The sequence below is a fragment of the Notechis scutatus genome, chromosome 10 (assembly GCF_049901735.1).
Source record: "Notechis scutatus isolate UNSWTSFEM ecotype Mainland chromosome 10, rNotScu1.2, whole genome shotgun sequence".
In the NCBI taxonomy this organism is placed as follows: domain Eukaryota; kingdom Metazoa; phylum Chordata; class Lepidosauria; order Squamata; family Elapidae; genus Notechis; species Notechis scutatus.
The window spans coordinates 22,322,038-22,340,195 of record NC_142018.1 but is presented as its reverse complement, the minus strand read 5'-3'; the positions used below and the strand labels follow the sequence as shown (position 1 = coordinate 22,340,195).

At 52.1% G+C, this 18,158-nt stretch overlaps 1 protein-coding gene across 8 annotated transcripts in view; it reads left to right on the top strand.

Annotated features, from left to right (window-relative positions):
• The first annotated feature begins 270 nt into the window (after positions 1 to 270).
• Positions 271 to 18,158, top strand: part of PLS3 (plastin 3) — a 33,592-nt gene continuing 15,704 nt past the window's right edge. The window contains exon 1 of one of the 8 annotated variants that reach the window (XM_026684256.2): positions 271 to 385. The gene's annotated coding sequence lies outside the window, so the exon portion shown is untranslated. Of the gene's footprint in view, positions 386 to 7,995; positions 8,213 to 15,286; positions 15,662 to 15,847; positions 16,133 to 18,158 lie in introns of those variants that run through there. The other 7 variants (XM_087972264.1, XM_087972266.1, XM_087972267.1 and 4 more) reach the window with 7 other exon arrangements.

Sequence of the window (18,158 nt, the reverse complement as noted above, 5' to 3'; positions counted from 1 at the left end):
GGACAGCATCGCAGGCAGCCTGGGTTTCGGCGGCGGGAGGGAGGGAGGCGCCCGGGATGAGCCGAAATCGCCCCGAGAGACCCCAAAGCGCCCCCGCTCAGCTGGATCGAGCCCCCGGTTGGGGGTCCCCAGGCCATTCTGGTCACTCCCTCCAGCCCAGGCGGCGCCCCCAGCCCGGGCAGGGCCCCACCCAGAGCAGAAGCATCGGGGGCTGCTCCCCGCCCTGTGCCCGCCCCCGGCCTTGACGGGCGGCGGCTGGGCCAATGGCACCGGACGGGCGGGGCGGGGGCTCGGGCGGGGCGGCGCGCGGTGCCAGCCCGAGCGGAGGAGCCGCGGCCAGCGAGCGAGCAGCGGGCGAGCAGCCGGAGGGCGGAGCGGCCGAGCCGTGAGTGGCGCAGCGGCGGGGCGGGGGCTCTGGCGGGGCGAGCTTGGGCCGCGGGCGGGGGCCCGGGAGGACGATCGGAAGAGGCCAGTCCCGGCTCGGCCCGGGGCTCCGAAGGGAGCGGGGCGCAGCGCCTGGGGAGCCTCCAGGTGGAGGAGCAGTCTACCTCTGCCGGGACCCGAAGCCCCCTCCCAGGCGGAGCCCGGGGAGACGGAGCGGGCTGGCGACGGCCGCTGGGGCGCGCGGGCTGCGGGGGAGGCTGAGACCCGGGGAAAGCCCGCCCGCGCCCCCTCCCTCCCCTCCGGGCATCTCGGCGGCTCCGCCTCGGTCCCGGCCTGTCTCGGCCGTCGCCGGGTCTCCCAATCCCCCCGCGGGTGCCGGGGAGAACTCCGGCGGGCCGGTCGAAAGTTTCCAGCGGGGCTGCGGGTTCCTCGCGAAAGCGCCCCGTGGGTTGGGGGCTGTTTGTGCGGGCTGCTGGGGGCGGGCTTGGCGCCCGGTTTCCGGAGTCGCGTGGCCGGGGAGCCTTTTCAGAGCCGCTTAGTGGGGGAGCGGGGGCTCTGCATGCACCGGGCTCCCCCTTTCCAGGAGGCCTCTGCACGTGGGTCCCGCGGCCCCACCCGGCGCTGAGCACGAGGAGACGCTGCTCTCGCCTTTCTCGAGGCTCAGGGATGCGGGAAGGCTCCGTCCGGAGCTCTGGCATCTGGCTCGCCCATCGGGGCAAAGGGGGCAGCAGAAAACACGCCCCCAAAGCACTTTGCTTTCCAAAACCCAGGAGTCGCCCCCAGAGCCGCCTTTAAGGCTTGGCAAAGGATGCCCCAGACTCTGCCCCCCGTTTCTGGTGCCCCGTCATCCATCTCCCCCCCCTCTCTCCTGAACCCCACCAGCTGGGCTCCCCATGGCTCCTGCCAGGGCCCCTCCCTTTTCAGCCGGTGCCTACTGGCATCGCATTCAGGGCTGGGGTGAGCCTCACCCCTTGAACAAAAGCCCAGAGTCACTTCCATGGGCTACAAAACTCCCTACCCATCACCCCAAAGCCCAAGGACCCCTCAAAGTTGGAGGCTCCTGGGTGGGGTTTCTGCAGCCCTCCCTGCAGCTGGGTGTGTCCCCTGAGCTCTCGCTCGGGGTGTGTGTGTGTGTGGAGAAGGTGGGCCAGTCGCCCCCACCAGGCTCTATTCTTGTGGCCCTGAGGCTGAGTTGCTCAGCCTAGATAGCTGGGGCCTTCAACTCCCAGAATTCCGCAGCCAGCTACAGGGTATCCTCAGCTAGGGGATTCTGGGAATTGAAGTCCTCCTGTCTCACGGTTGCTGTGGTTGAGAATCCCTGCTCTGATGAATCCCTTCCTTCTTTTTTTGATGCCAGAAGCCCCTGTTCTGGTTCGAGGGTCAGGCGCCCCGGCTGGTCCTTGCTGGCCCCCAGGGCATCTTCTTCAATGGGTTGATTCAGGCTGATCGGGGAGGTCCCCAGGCCAGACCCTCCCGTTGAGCCTGGCCAGAGAAGAGCTCTCCTGCAGAGGAGGGGGAAGGGCTGCTGGGGGGCAGCAGAGGGGAGAGCACCGGTGGGCACCCCGGGCACAATCCATGTGCCAAGAAGCAGGCGAAGGCAGCCCTGAGCATTTGGATCAAGCGGAAGCAGTTTTTCCAGTAGCTCCTTTCCTTTCCTTTACGGTTCCCATTTATATAACTGCCCATCGCAGGTTTATGACTCTGGGCAGCTGACAAGCCATTTCTCTTCTCTCCGCTTGGCTCCGTGCCTGCTTCAGCTTCCCTGTCAAGCCCCCAAACGCAAAGAGCTTCGGAGATCCTGGGAGCTTCAGCCCCAGAGCCAAAGCACTGAAGGAGGTGGGAGGGGGAGTTAGGACCACTCAGGCTCCCGAGACACAGATGCAGCCCAGCCTCCAAAATCAAAGCCAAATCTTCTTCTCCTTTAGTAGAGGGGAAAATTCGACTTCAGGAAACGGATTTCTGGTTTTACTCTCCCCTTAAGTTGTTCCCTCCCTAAAAATATTATCGATAACTCCCGAAGCAAGTGGGGCTGAATAGCCGGAGCAGACTACGGTTAATATATTGCATAATCCCTGTGGAATGTGAGGGTATTGTTTTCTGTTTTCATTCTTTTCTGTGGATGAAAAGAAGTTGTTCAGTACAAGAGACGCCTCCAAATTTACCTTCTGGGAGAAGTAAGTGTGGGAAACGGAGCACAGGACATATTTAAAAAAGGGATTTTGATGGCTGCCTTTTAAAAAATTATTATTATCAAATAGCTGTGGGATTCACCATACTGACCCCTGCTCCCCACATGGCTCCCTCCCGATGGGCTAGACTACAAGGCCAATCCTGCCAACCGGCTGGGGATGATGGGGCCTTAGCCTGACAACCTGGGAGGCTGGGAAAGCTGGCCAGGGAAGGAAAAAGGCCGCTTTCCTGATGAAGAGGATTCTGGCAGCAGGCTAACCACTTTCATTAAGGGAAGCTTTCGTAAAAGCTCTGCCTTTTAATAAAATTAGCTTGCGACAGAGCTGCCAGTCCTCGTGAACCCTGGCTAGCTCCAGGTCTCCTCCTGCAGGCCTTGTTTTGGGAGGTATTTGGGGAAGAGAGTAAACATGCTGAAGGTTAGAACTTTGGGGTGAAGTAAAAAGGCCTTCGGGCTCCAGAAAGGCATCTGGGATACCCAGGAGTCTCTTGGGGAAGGCTGGCCCCTAAACAAGCTTTGGGTTGTGCTGGAGAATCTGTCATTCATCTTCCAATAATGGATTTTACTTGCAAACAGGCCTGGCAAAGTTACCCTGGGTGGAGGGAGAGTTTGGGAGGGACCAACATGGCAGAATTTGGGCATTGCTGCCAAGCTGCCCTGTCCATTTGAATTGGGGGGTGAGCCCAGCCATAGCCGTTTGCAGCCTTCTCTTATGGCTGAACGCTATGCATGAACTTAGCTGGTGGTTTGTTCAGCGCAGTTTGAAGCGTGATCCCAGGGAGTGTATGCAACTTCAGAGAGAATCTGAGTTGCCACAGATGGATCGCTGAGAAAGTCAGGGACACATATTCTGAGGGAGCATTGTGGCTGAATTCATGTGCGTAACAGAAAAATCAAGTAGCCCTGGAAAATCTGATCTTTTGCACCCAGTTAGAAAAATGTCAGAGTCGAGGTGGGACACATGATAGAGCTGCTTAAAATTAGGCTACAAATGTTGAGTTGCAGTTGGGTTCCAGCATCTTCTCGGAGGAGATTTTTGGTTGCCCTCGTCTGTCACCTGGAGAAGCAGCTTCCGGGGGACTTTCTGGCTATAAGCTGGTGGAAAGGGCACGTCCCTCTCCCTCCCTCATCAATTCGGGGTTATTTCTCTTCCCTTACCTGCTGGCCATCTTTTCTTCTGCCTGTGCAGAATCTGTCAGTGCAGTCCTATATATTACTCGCGAACAAGGCTCTTCAATTCAGTGGGATTTACTTCCAGAAAACTTGTGGAAGATTGCTCAGAGACCAATCGGACAAATTGCTTACTTTATTATTTGCGTATTGCTGTATTTGTGTTTTTGGGAAACATGGTAGTAAAAAAATGCTTATTTGCCAGAATTACTTCTGACTTGGTACTTAAAACTGATGGTCTTGTTGGGGCTTCTTTGGTCTTGTGATTACTGCAACATTGTCATAGCAAAGATGCTTTATTTTTATATAGTTCCTCATTCCTTGCTGATGTGAAGCAGATGTGGAATATTTGGGGGATGTTAGAAATGCAGTTAAGGCTGAGTCTGATCTTGCAGATGTTTGAGGAGAGTCTCTGAAAATACCAAAGGGTGGGTTATTTTTAGAGTGAGTGGTCTTATCTATCTTCCATCTCTCAAATAATGTATCCCTTGCTCATATCCCAGTTATGGCTCAAAATGCTATTGTAGACATGCCTCTGCTGATTCACCAGCCACCTGGATAATGTCCTGGAAAGGGCTAATCAAGGTGGCACAACAACATGCATTTATTTTTGATTTCTCTTGGGAGGTGAGAGATTACAAAAACCACAAGTTGGGGAAAAGGCAAGGGAAAAACCCAAAGTAAGCCAGACACTTCACTCAGGAGGTCCACCTAGCTGGCTGAGGAATTCTGGGAGTTGAAATCCACAAGTCTTAAAGTTACCAGGTTTGAACACCCCTGATTTAAATTGTCTCCTTTCACAGTTCTACAGAAATACTCTTGGTTTGTTTTCCTTCCTTCCTTCCTTCCTTCCTTCCCTCCCTCCATCCATCCATCTATCCATCTATTGCTTTGTTGGCAAAATCTGCATTTTCCTACTGCTTGATTCATGCTGCTTAGGCCCTTGGGTATGAAGGCAAAAATAAAACTTCCTTTCCCCCTGCCTCTAGTTGTGATGGGAGTTGTAGTCCAGCCAATCTGGGGAGGGGCAGGTTTCAACAGATGATGAATAGGCAGATTTATGCTAGATACTACATTTGCAAGCCAGTAGCTGCAAAAAACCTCCACTTCCTTTGCCGTTGTTAATGCAACAGCATCACCTCAAACATGTTTCTGCAGCCTGCTTTAATTCTTCCTCTGGTGCAGACATTCTGGATTTCCTGTTATCTCTGACCTTTCACCTACTGGATATTAGGGTATATCTACTTTGACTATGGGAAGCCAGCAGGATACCAGTAATAGATAATCTTTGTCTTTCCTTGCCTTAAGTGGCAGTTGTGACGGAGGGTGTAGAAAGTGTGTTTATAACATATTTTAACTGGTGCTTCGACTGTGCACCGAATTTGCTTTGCAAGGGTTGAAGGTTTCCTGACAAAGGAGGCCAAGCGGGGTTTCTTTCAACTTCTCTTCCTGTCCTCTTGACAGGGCAAGTCTGGCAGAGCTGATGGCTGCAGCAGCTGGCAGAAGAGGAGGGGAGTTGCGGGGGGGCAGGATATGAACATTGTAGTCAGCTGACCCAGCCACAGAATCTGCAATTATGCAAATGCCATCCAGCTCTCTTGTAGGGATGTGCAATGTTTGCTATATCTATATCTATATCTATATCTATATCTATATCTATATCTATATCTATATCTATATCTATCTATCTATCTATCTATCTATCTATCTATCTATCTATCTATCTATCTATCTATATATATATATATATATCTATCCCGGCCTATCTATCTATCTATCTATCTATCTATCTATCTATATATTTGCTCTGCATGGATTATAGATGTAGACTCTGCACCTTCTTTCTGAAATTGTAGGAGCTGAATTATTCGAAACGGGCACTCTTTTCAAAATTACAAGGCGGTTTTAGGCAAGGCGTTGATGCTGGCCTCACTCAATTTGGAAAGCGGTCGTCCCTCTGAATGGGCAGCCTGCAGGTGTAACCCAGTGATAAGGGCTGGATTTTGCAAGAAAAAGTGCTCAGGAGATTGCAGCCAACACGGAGGTGCCTGCACGCATTGTTCTCCCTGGGTGAGGTACAAATTAAACCAAGTCCTTCTTCAATGGGCCTGCTTTCTTTTATTCTTCTTTTCGACGGGGTGTGATTTGAAACCAAAGGCATGGCTTGGTGGAATTTATTTTCAGGAGCTTTGCCCTGCATCTGTCCAAACAGTCCCTCCTCCGAGCAGCCTTGTGGGACAATATTAGCCCCCCACAGCAGTTGTCGAGGCAGATTCTTTTTAAGCCCTCAACCCCACAGGGTAGGAGAGATGCCCCGAAGACCCCCACCCCTCGCAACAAGTGTTCACGCAAAGCAAAGTCTCTCTCTTCCCTACCACAAGTGTTGCCAGCAGCTGCTGGGGACACACTTGTGTGCAAAAGAAATCAGCCACATGGCTCTTGGTTGCACTGCACGCTCTTGCAACACACTAACATATTTACTCAAAACGTACACATTTCAGAAACATAAGTATTCTATTTTACTTGTTAAATTTCTAACCTGCCCTTCTCACCTAAGTGATTCTGGGCAGGTTTACGACATCATAATAAAAATCTAACAAATACACGAATAGAAGCGTAGATGACAAGCAGAACCGAAAGCTTAAGACACAAAAAGGCAGAGTTACCAATTCAAAAAGCAAAAAAGTAACCAAAAAGGAAATGTTGCTCCTATGTAGGAAAACAAATTGATGGGTTTTTTTTCTATCTACAAAGTAGCACTTGTTTTGCCTCCTCCTCTTCCTCCTCCTCCTCTTTACACCAGAGCTTCCTTTTGCTACTTTTTATTCATTCTTTCCTTCCTTTCCTATCAAAACAAACCTGTTCCAGTCCTATGATTAAGCTGAGAAAAATCCAGGGACTGTGAAGCTTGAAAGAGTGAAGTGGGTGCTTTGGGGGGGGGAAACAACCGCCACCAAGTTCCTAGATGCGGCTGCTTTCAAGAGGAACCTCCTACTTCAAGGGCCCCCAAATAATCCCATGCGTCAATGATGGGCCTGCGAGGCAGCTGCTCTGCCCCAGCAGATGTTCTGTGGGTCTCACTTTGCTACACTGGGGCTGAGTGACACCCACAGGCCTCTGTGGGCAGCCTTGGGGGATGCATTCATGAGGATCGTAGCCGTCTGTGGTCTTTGGGGAGGGTGAGCTTCCTCCCTTAGGGCACCTGGTACGGTGGAGGCCTTTTCGCCCCTGCGAGAGCCTTGGCCGCTCCCCTTAATGGCTTGGCCAGAAACTCCTGCTGTGATTCCAGCCCTGACCTCCACCTTTGATCTGGCTTCCTGCATGCATTCCTTTCTCGAAATGCACAAATGCTGAGCTCATTCTGGGAAGTGGCTCTTCGGGCAGCTGGAAAACTCCTCAAGAGGCCACTAAAGGCCAAGACTGCCGCTCGCTCAAGGTTGGGCCTCTCCAGAGCTTCCATCCCCTGGTGCTCCCCAGACAGGGCGAACGGCTCCCCGTCAGCTCCAGTCAAAACGGGGAGATGCCGCCTGGCCTCCCTGCTAGGCTCCCCCGAAATGCTTGACGCTTCACAAAATAAGCAGGGGCAGCATTTTATAGGCAAGCCAGATTAAAAGATGGTTTCCCTGAGAAGCAAATAGGAAGGAGTATTGCTGTTGCTGTTATTGTGGTCGTTTTGATACTGGTGACTGTAGAGGTGAGGGATCCAGATGGATGCATTTGCAGTGGCTGGTCCCTCTGGGTCATGCATGCACAAGTGGCATTGAATCCTCTTTCTGTGGACAGTGATGCTTTTCTGAAGAAGTGGCCATTTCCCTCCCCTTCCAGCTGCGGATATGGAGTCCGCAGAGGTCCATGTAGAGGCTAGCTGGCTCTGAGGAGGGATTTCAACATTGCTCCGATGAACTGAACTGAACAAGAACGGTTGCCCCCTTTGCATTTCAGACCTTCTGCACCTGTACGTTCACCCAGGCTCGGTGGGAAGAAGGCCCATTTTTGTTCTGCTTGGAAAAGGGGGCATGTATAAGAGCAGCCACTTTGGGTGGGGCACTTTGGGTGGCAGCCCCCAAGAGACACCCCCCCCAAAAAAAGAAACAACCTGCCAGTTCAGACCTGTCCTGGGTGGGAGGCCTGTGGACTCCTTATCATAGTCCTGGATGTGTGATTGTATTTTTAAAATCCCAAAGCTATGAGGTCATTTTCCCTAAATACCCATATGTGGATCTATAAATAAAGGTCGCCAGGCTTCAGCCTTTGGGGAACATAATGGTTATTTTGGCCTCACTGGAGTCTGAGCCACACCCAGGTGGGGGTTGTAGGAAAAATAGCATCTTTCCCTGTAGCAGAAGGAGATGTTTACATCTCGTTTCCATACGGGCAGAGTGTTTGGAGCAGGGCAGACTTAAAAGGCCCCAGGAGACGGAACCCACACGGAACCCTGGCTGGTTGTGCTTCCACTCTAGGAGGATCCAGGTAAACGAGTCGCTGTGAACATCACCTGGTGTTCTCTGCTTTTGCCTCGCCCAGTCTTTTGTTTTGGGGCAGAGTGGCTGAATGAGGAATAAACGGAAGGAGGCCACGTCTGTGGTGTGACTGGCATTCTTCTTTTCCTGCAGATCTATTTGGGAAGGGTCTCCCAGGGTTAAGTCCGTTGCATTCGGCCCTGGGAGCCTGGAATGCTGCGGAAGCAAAGGGGTTCCCTTGCCAAGGGGGTCTGGTGGGTAGGTGGATTCACCTTGCAAGCCAGTAATGCTCAAGGAGAAATGCTTTCTGGTAGCCTCTGCGGGAAACACTTGTTTTGAAAAAGTCTGGAGCGATTTTCCCTGCTTGGGATGGGAAGTGGTTACAGAACGTCTGGAGTTTTTGAGATTTATCCCAGTTGGGAGAATTCTTGGGCAGCTGGTGCATCGTGGTTAGGTTTATCCATGGCTCTTGACATAAATCACATTCTCCTTGAATGTGAACCTGGTGCCTTTGCTGTAGATAAAAGTCAGAGTGCAGGGCTCTAAGAAAGAAGCCCAGCTTCGTTAGAGAAAAAACGAGAAGGCTGCATTTTGGTCTCCTTCCTAGGAATCCCAGGTGAGATGGGAATCTGGGCTTGAGCCTGTAGGTAAAATACTCTAAAGGCGAAGGACTCACCTTCCCTGATTGTGAGCCTAGGAAGTGAGAGGCAAATTCCATTCGCCTGACGTGATTTGTTTTCTTTTTGGAAAAGAGTTTTTATTCCCCCGTTTCATCTTGTTTTGTCTCAGCCTGGAGTTGCCAGAGCTCTTGTTTTCCTGTGTCTGGATTCCAAAGGTGGCCATTTCCTCAATTCTGTGGTGGATTAGTCTAGACTGGGATGATGGGGCGGGGGGGGGGGGCAATTGTGGAAACTTAACAACCTGTGGACTTCAGCCCAAGGATAATAGTGACCAAGACGCATACGGTGGCCCAAGAGGAGACAAGAAAGAAGGCATAAAAAGCACACTAACCCCCAAGTGAAAGATTTGCAGAGCTGCTTTTACCAATTCTGAGCATTTCAGAATTGCAGAGCTGGAAGCACCACCTGAAGACAATGGAGATCAACGTCTGGCCTGGAGCCTATAATAACCGGCTTCGACCCCTTCATTTCCTGATGCTGCCAAATTCCACCAAGTGAGAGGCGAGGTTTAAATTTAGCTCTGAGTCCCTGGCACGTCTCTTCTGCCTCCAGATGGCCGGCAGGTCTGGGAGAGCAGCCCCCAAGATGGGGAGAGGCTTCTTCCACAGCCCACATTGGAGAATGCACGGGGGCCTGCTCTTCCTGGGCTTCAGCCCCATGGATGGAAGGAGAAGACAGGCAGCTGTGGGAATGTGGAGAGGGGATCTTCCAGATCCTTCAAGGGTGGAGTTTGACTCCAACCCTCAGCGTAACGGAGGTCACAGCAGCATTGTGGTTCCATGGTTGGTGCCCCATCATCTAAAGATGGGAATCACGTGCATTTCATGTGGAAGTCCAACCACAAACCCAACACTGTTTTAAAAGGAAGCGTGCCCACGTGTGCTAAAAGAGGAGCATGGTCCTGCCTTCCTCAGCAGCATTGACCCTAGTTAGATACCCAAAGGCTGCTCACTTCGGTCTTGGATGGTTAAAAACCAAAAGCTCTAAATTATTTAGGGGATAACAAACACACTGAGCTGGTCCATGCAGGATTCCTCCCCTTGTGACTTATTTATTTATTTATTTGATTTGTCAATCGCTTACAAGATAACAGGTATAAGTATAAATATAGTTATGAATACATGGATACATATAAGAAAAATAAAAGAAACAATAGGACAGGGATGGTAGGCACGTAGGTGCGCTTATGCACGCCCCCTACAGACCTCTTAGGAAAGGGGTGAGGTCAATAGTAGACAGTCTAAGGTTAAAGTTTTTGGGGTTTGGGGAAAAAAACACAGAGTCAGGTAGAGTATTCCAGACATTGACCACTCTGTTGCTTAAGTTGTATTTCCTGCAATCAAGTTTGGTGCGGTTAACCTTGAGTTTGTATCTTTTGTTTGCTCTTGTGTTGTTATGGTTGAAGCTGAAGTATTCATTGACAGGTAAGTCATTGCAATGTATGATTTTATATACCATACTTAGATCGGACCGAAGACGGCGTAATTCAAGGTTTTCTAGGTTTAGAATTTCAAGTCTGGTGGCATAAGGGATTTTACAACAAGTAGAGGAGTGGAGAACTCTTCTTGTGAAATATTTCTGCACTTTCTCAACTGCTAATGTAATGTGGGTTCCAGACTGATGAGCTGCATTCGAATATTTGTCTAGCAAATGTTTTGTATGCTCTAGTTAGGAATAAATAAATGATGCTTAGGAATAAATCAATTTATGTTGGCAGAATGGTGGTGATAGAGCTGGCTACTTTTCATCCTTGATGAATTAGCTTAAAACTCTCTCTTTTTTTTTTTCTCCCTTTGGTCTCTTCTTACCACTCCCGGTTCCTTCTTTTATTCCAACTCCGCTGTCTTCATTCTCACAGCTTTTGGGAGGCTGCCACCCTGCTCTTCCACCCTGTTTGCTGTTCCAGGAGACCTTGGGAAGAAGCCCCTTTGTGACCCCTGCAGGGTTCAGAAGAGTGGTCAAAATTTGCAATATTTTCCACTTGGGGGGGGCAAAGAAATGCCCACCATCCTGGCCTCCCTGCAAGCTTGGAGAAGCGGAGAAAAACAGGACAGCTGCTGCTGCTGCTGCTGCTGCATGGTCCTCCCCTCCATTCAGCAAAACTGCTGTGTCACCCTTTCCGAGAAGAGCCGTGTGCCTCCCCTCCCCTCCCCCCACAGCCTTCCTCCGTAGCTCTTCAGGGAGCGGAGCAGCGCAGGAAAGCAAGCTGCCTTTTCCCCCCCTGGCAGAGAAGCCGAGCCTGCCGAGACACGCTCAGGCTGAGCGGGCGGGCGACATGGGAGTGCAAGGAAGCCTCGTCCTCTCCTGGCCCAGGGAGCGGCTGGGGAGGGGCGATGCATCCCGGGGCGGTTTCCTGTCCTCTCGTTTTTTGCAGGCCTTCCTCAGAGGTTCCTCCACAGTTGTTCTCCTCCTCCTCCTCCTCCCCTCCTCTGGCCGTGCGAGCAAAAGCCGCTTGCTCCCGATTTCAGCACCCCAGAAACTGGAGGCTTTAGCAAGGCCCCGCCAAGTTTCATGGAGGAAACCAACGAAAGAGTGGGTTGCCCCACTATTTCCCTGCCTCCATCTTGATCAAGGGCCCCCTTTTCCTTGAGGGCCCCCTTGGCGGCAGCGCAGAATCCAAAACCGAGGTTGACCTGCCCATTTGGGAAACTTTGAGCTAGGAAGGGAGCTTCTCTTTCCCAGGCTGAACCACACTTGGCAGGGATTTGATTGAAGGAGGAGGAGGAGGAGGAAGCAGTAGGACAAGTGCTCGTAGCAGTTTTAAGAGTAATGGTAGTAACTTCTGACCCCAGCAGGATGCCAGAGAAACGGACTGCAATCCTATTTTTCTGATTCAGGTTGTTACCTCCCTTTCCGCAGAACTCTTTCCCTCGGCTTTCCTCTAATTCAGAGGTCTCCCAACTTGGCCACTTTAAGACTTGTGGACTTCAACTCCCAGAATTCTCCAGCCAGCAGAGCTTTACTCTCTTGCGATCTCTTCCTCTGCAATCTCTCTCCACTTTGGTGGGTAAGAAACAGACACAGCCGGCTGAGGAATTCTGGGAGTTGAAGTCCACAAGTCTTAACGTTGCCAAGTTTGAAGACCAGGAACGGGAGCTGTGTCCACATGCCTGATCTCGCCTGTGGGAATGACGATGCTTTTGGTGTTGTGCTTGCAGGGTGACCAGGCGAACTTCCCTGACGATAGGAGGGAGGTTATCCCCGGGTTAGCTCAGCCTGCCTTGCAAGGAGCAGGACAACCGCCAGACTCCCAGAAAGCTAAGCAGGGGCAGCCCTGATGACCCCCAGGCTGAAGCCCCCTCCTGGGCCGTGAGCCATTTGGAAGCGGGCTGTGGAAGGAGGGGGTGAGCATCCGCCCGCACACATCCCCACTGGTGAGAGCAGCAAGCATACATGCCCGCCCCTCACGCAGATGGAGGTGTGCGCCTGCTTGCCCACTGTTCATGTGGAGCCCTCCCCTCTCCTGCCCTCCCCCCACACACCTCTGGCCGGTCTGCAAAGGTTGGGGGACTCTGGTTGAAAAGCACCAGAGAGGTCTCCAAAGAAGGCTGTGATGGGCTGTTTTCCTGCTGATGGAGCCGTTCGGCTGGCAGGTTCTTGTGGTCCCTGCGCCCTCTCTGTGCCCCTGAAGCCGGCGTTAGATTTCTGCCTCAGGCAGGTGAAGGGTTGGACTGGCATCTGCTTTGGATTTTTTGGGGGTAGGAACAGCAGTGGTGGGATTCTCAGCCCCTACCTGCCTACGGTGTCTTCTTGGCTGTGGAAGCTTCATCTTCTCCAGATGAAATTTCCTCCTTTCTTTCATGATCTTCAACGTCCCTTTAGATGTTGTCCCACCAGCCTGAGTCCTCCACGTATGATTCAGAGCAGCTTTTGGGGTGCTCCAGACCAGTGGTGGGAGTCAAAGATTTTTACTACTGGTTCTGTGGGCGTGGCATGTCGGGCGTGGCTTGGTGGGCGTGGCAGGGGAAGGAGACTGCAAAATCCCATTCCCTCCCCACCCCACTTTCCAGCTCTGTTCTCCTGTGCAGGGCAACCAGCTGGGACTCGATGGGAGGCAGAGAAGAGATGGGGTTGGCGGGGCCAGTCAGAGGTGGCATTGGCCGGTTTTCTGAACTACTCCAAATTTCCACTACCGGTTCTCCAGAACCGGTCAGAACCAGCTGAATAGGAAGAGGACACCTTCCCGGCAGAAGGCTGGTGTGGCCGGCCATTCACCCCTCACCTGTTTTCCTTCCGAGGAGGACGCTGGCTCTTTCCCCTTGCTGGGAACACAGGTGAGCCGAGTGGCTGCCTTCCCCCGAGGCCGTGAGTGTCCTCCCGTCGCTCGGACCCAAAGGAATTGGCTGGCTCTTTCAGGCGTCAGGGAAGGAGGTGCCAACTGATGCCAGACGTGTCCTCAGGAGCCTCAGGTGGCCTGGCAAGACTCTGTCTCAAGGGTCCCCCAACCAGACAGCAGTCTGCCAGCGGGCTCTGCTTGGGGGGGCAGGGAAACGCAGTCAATCCATCCTCCCCCCTCAAAAAAGGGGGGAATAATCAGACCTCCTTGGCAGGGGGATGGAGAGAGATGGCATCCCTCCTCCTGTGCCCAAACTGGCAAGGCCTCCCTCCAACCGCCTGCTGAGACGTGAGGAGGGGGGGCTTTCCCATCTCTCAGATTCGGGAAATAACAGAGCTGGAAGGGATCTTGGAGGTCATCTAGTCCAACCCCTCCTCAGGCATGAGGCCCTAGACCAGAGGTCTCCAGACTTGGCAACTTTAAGACTTGTGGACTTCAATTCCTCAGCCAGCATAGCTTCAACTCTGGGAGTTGAAGCCCACAAGACTTAAAGTTGCCAAGTTTGGAGACCTCTGCCCTGGGCCATTCCGGACCGATGGCTGTCCAATCTCTTCCGCTCTCTCGCTGGGGACTAGAATGTTTGGTTTAAATGTTGGCAGGTTGCCCAATGGAGAGAGGAATAGTATAATATGTAAGTATAATATAGTATAATATGTAAGATAACAGGATGTAATGATGATATATAATGGAATATAAGGAAATGAATTGCGTGATCCCAGGTTTGTTAAAACTGAGATTTGCTTGATAAGAAATATATAAACTTATAGTTGGGTCTAATAACAACACAACAGTAATGTAATACAACATAATATAATATGTATAGTTGACCTATGTAATATGAATGTATGTTTGGAAGGGAAAACCGTTGATATTGTGACATTGCACGAAAGAAATGTAGCAATCGACACACTGTATTTTGGAAGATGGTTTTAGGTTGATGTTTTATGTTTGTGTTTGTTAGTGTTTGTCTTTTAAACATAAAAAACTTTTATGAAAAAAAAAAAGGAGAGAGGGCTTTCCATTCAGCCCCGGCACATGGTCGGGAGTCGGGTGGCAGCTCTGGACCCCTTCAGCCACACAAGTGGCCTTTTTGGGTGGGGAGGGTATCTGCTAGGTGGAGGGCTTGGAGCCGGAAGGGAGGCCAGACACTCTCCTGTGATGTCTGAATTGCTTGGCCCCCTCCAGACCTGGTCTTTCACACACCCCTCCCCCCATCCCCAGGCACTGAGTTCTGGGTCAGGGCTAGGAAGAGCCGTTTGAAGGAGACTCCCTTCTCTGGCAGGTGGAAGCCCTAAGCGTGGAGCTTTTGGGCCTCTTGAGAAGTCCTGAGGGGGGGCTCCCTCCCCACACTGTTGTGTCGATAAGGCCAGGCCAGGGGTGGGATTCTACCAGTTTGCACCTATTCGCTAGAACCGGTTGTTAACCTTCTAAGTGGTTTGGAGAACCGGTTGTTAGAAGAAATTCCTGGGCTAATCCTGTAAGGAAGGCAGGAAGGAAACATTCTGGTGTTGCTTACAGAAACTGCCTCTCCGTTAACCCTTATTGCATTCTTGGCAGGACTAGACTTCCTGTCTCAGGAACTTCTCTGGAGTTTTTTCCCCTTCCTTTGCTGGTACTTTGCTGCTTGTGTGGAGTGACCATTCGAAGTTACAATGGCACTGAAAAAAGTGACTTATGACCGTTTTTCACACTTACGACTGTTGCAGCATCTCCACAGTCATGAGAGGCCAGGCGAGGAGATGCGTGCCTCGAAGTGAATGATGTTGAGTTGGCCACACCCAGCCAATAACATGACCACCAAGCAACGCTCCCCCCAGTCACATGGCCACCAAGCCCCACCCACCAACTAAGCCACGCCCACAGAACCAGTTATTAAACAATTTGAATCCCACCCCTGGCCGGGACCCCCACTCCTGACTGGGGCCAAAGGAGAAATGCGTGGAATGGGTAGGAAAGTGAACCCCTTTTCCTCTGAGGAGGCACACAAGGGACATGGGGGGAGGTGGGGGGGAGGTGCCAGTGGTTCTCCAAGCACCCCCCACCCACCCCCCGCCCTCTCCTTGCGGCTGTAACTATCTGGTGCACTCAGCAGCAGCAGCAGCGGGGTTTTCGGGAAAGCTGCTCCCGGCAGGCTGGATCTATGATTTGTCTGCAGCAGGCGAGGAGAGGGCGGTCGGGAGTTCTGTGTGTGTGTGTGTGTGTATGTGTGCCTGCGTAAGTGTTCAAGTTCTGCTGTGTAATGCACGATTCCGGCCCAAGAGGGCCGGCAGACTCCTCTCTCTCCGCATATTCTCATTTGTTGGCAGGAAATGTTTTGACTTGCTTGCCTGGAAGAATGTGGGGCTTCCAGATCTAACCTTCGTCCGGGGCGTGTGAGAAGGCCCCGTCTCGGGCCTGGGCTGGGCTGGGAAGAGCTGCTCCCTCAGGGGTCCCACCAGGAGAGGTAAGGGGCTTTGGGGCTGCCGGGTCCGAGCCTGGCTCAATTCTGCTGCAGTGCAGACAGTGTGTGTGTGTGAGAGACGTGGGAGATTCGGCTCGCCAACCTTCCCCTCTTCTGTGCGCTTAACTTTTCCTCTGCCTTCCTCTCTGTCTCGGGTTTCCTGCCAGCCTGCCTGGTGATGGGTGGATGGAGGAAATGAACGCTGAGTGACACACACGCACAAAGAGAGAGGGGGATCCTTGGGGAGGTTTGTGTCTTCTCGGGGTTCATTCAGCAGAGCTGCTCCCTTCTGCTGGGCGTGGGGGTCCTATTTGGGGTGCACCGGGCCAAGAGCGCCGGTTCTGAGTGGCTTCCCGTCGAAAGGCTCTTGGGAAGGGCCCCCGTTTGCTGACTGCACTGGGGCGGAGTGGAGGGGACCGTTCATGGAGCACATCTGGAGAAGGTCTAAGGCGGAAGGGCCAGTCACCGTAGCGGGTAAGGGAAAACATCTGGACGGTGCTTTGCTTGTGAGAGGCCGCAGCAGCTGCTGGAAATCCTGGGGGGATCAAAGAGACCCAGAGAGGCCTGAACTTTGGAAGGTCCCAGAGAGCTTCCGGGAATCCTGACCCGGAGGGGGTGGAGGCGCCAGGCCGGCCTCGCTGGCTGCGTCAATCTGGGGCTGGCGTGATGGGCCGTTTGTGCCTCGCAGACAGAGGTGTGTGCCATTGTTTTCAGCAGGAACTCAGTGCCGGTCGTGATTTAATGCCAAATGGCACAAACGGTTTGTGTGCGTGTGTGTGTGTCTCTCTCTCTCTTGGATGCCCAGCAGGTACAAGATTTGGGAGCAAGGCAAGGCAAAGGGAGGGGAGGCCCAGGCTGCTCGCAGTGACCCCAAGGCAGAGGTCTGAAAGGCAGCCTGGGGCAAAGGCTGCTGGGGGTTTGGGGGTGGATGGGAGATTGTTTCCTTTTCTTCTCAGGAATGTCTTTGCCGGCATGTTGGGAATTCTCCCCCCCCCCCCATCCTTCCTTCCTTCCTTCCTTCCTTCCTTCCTTCCTTCCTTCCTTCCTTCCTTCCTTCCTTCCTTCCTTCTTCTCTCCCTCCCTCCCTCCCTTTGGAATGTGCTGTTGTGATCAGCAATATTCGGGCATCTCATGACTGGAGTGGCTGCTTCTATCCTGACTTCTGAGCAGCTGAATTTGCTGGGTGTGGGGGGGTGTTTTCCAAGAGCATTTTTCTCCTTTGGAGGAGTCAAAAATAAATACATGAAATATGTCCCTGGAAAAACCCCAAAGAAGGGAGGCCTAAGGGACAGTGGCTGCTTCTCCACAGAGGGAGGTTAAAAAATGGTTTCCTGGGGCGAAGGCCCTTCAGGGAGTGCAGGCTCCTAGGAATTCTGCAATATGGGTGCCCTGCCCGAGTTGCCTTACCTGAGCAGCGGCTGAAGAGTTGGAAAACAGAAGCGATTAACCTCCCCAAATGATTTGGTTGTAGGACTTGCTTATGATCAGTTAACGGAAGAGGAGCTAACTTTTCCCTTGCGGGGGTGGGGGGGGTGGGAGGAGGAGGGGGGGCTGCAGGATGTATAGATTCCCATAAAATAAACAGATAACTTCTTTCTTAGATGCCTTTGCAAAACTATTTTTTTAGAAGAGCTGCCTGTCATGCTAGCAAAGGACCTTCCATGCCAAAGTAAATCTACGTTTTGTTGCAAGGTGCTAAGAGCTTTGTTGTAAAGTATGTTGGCAGTGGGACCCTCCCCCCAACCACAAAGACCACCCTGCCTGGTGTGATAAGAGCAGCAGGTGTTTCCTTCCCAGCCTGGAATTGGGGAGGGGGCTGGGTTCACCCCTCCCTCATTGGAGCTGACCTTAGAAAGCGCTAATGCATTTCTCTCCTCCCGTTTTTCTCAAATTTCCAAGGAGAACTTAAGAGCATTAACCGAGGCGAAGGCGCATCATTTCTAGAGGACTTTTATGCTCGGCCACACGTGTATCTGTGTCTTTGACCCTCTCTGTGTCCATTTTGCTTGCTGCACATTTAAAACAGGAAAGGACTGGTGCTCACCATGACCAAAAAGCATGGGAAAACGCTGATTAGCTTCCTGTAGAGCAGCGGTCTCCAAACTTGGCAACTTGAAGACTTCTGGACTTCAACTCCCAGAATTCTCTTTTGGGAATTAAAGTCCACAAGTCTTAAAGTTGCCAAGTTTGGAGACCCCCTGATTTAGAGCAAAGTCTCACCACTGCAGCTAGTTCAAAATATTTTATCCCTGCGCTGTGTGTATTCCGGTCTGTGAGAAGTCATTGGGAAAAGATGCACCTGGAGAAAAATAAAATCCTAGTGTTTTCTTGAGCAAGATGTATGGAAAAGATGGGCGTTGTGCACAAAGATCCCATTCATGGCGCACCGGTAGATGATACATCTTGCGCATGTTCAGGTGGAGTCTTTTTCTCACAGTCTTGTTGCGCCCCGGGCGAAGGGGGGCGTCTCCCTTTGCTCATGGTGCAGACAATTGATTTG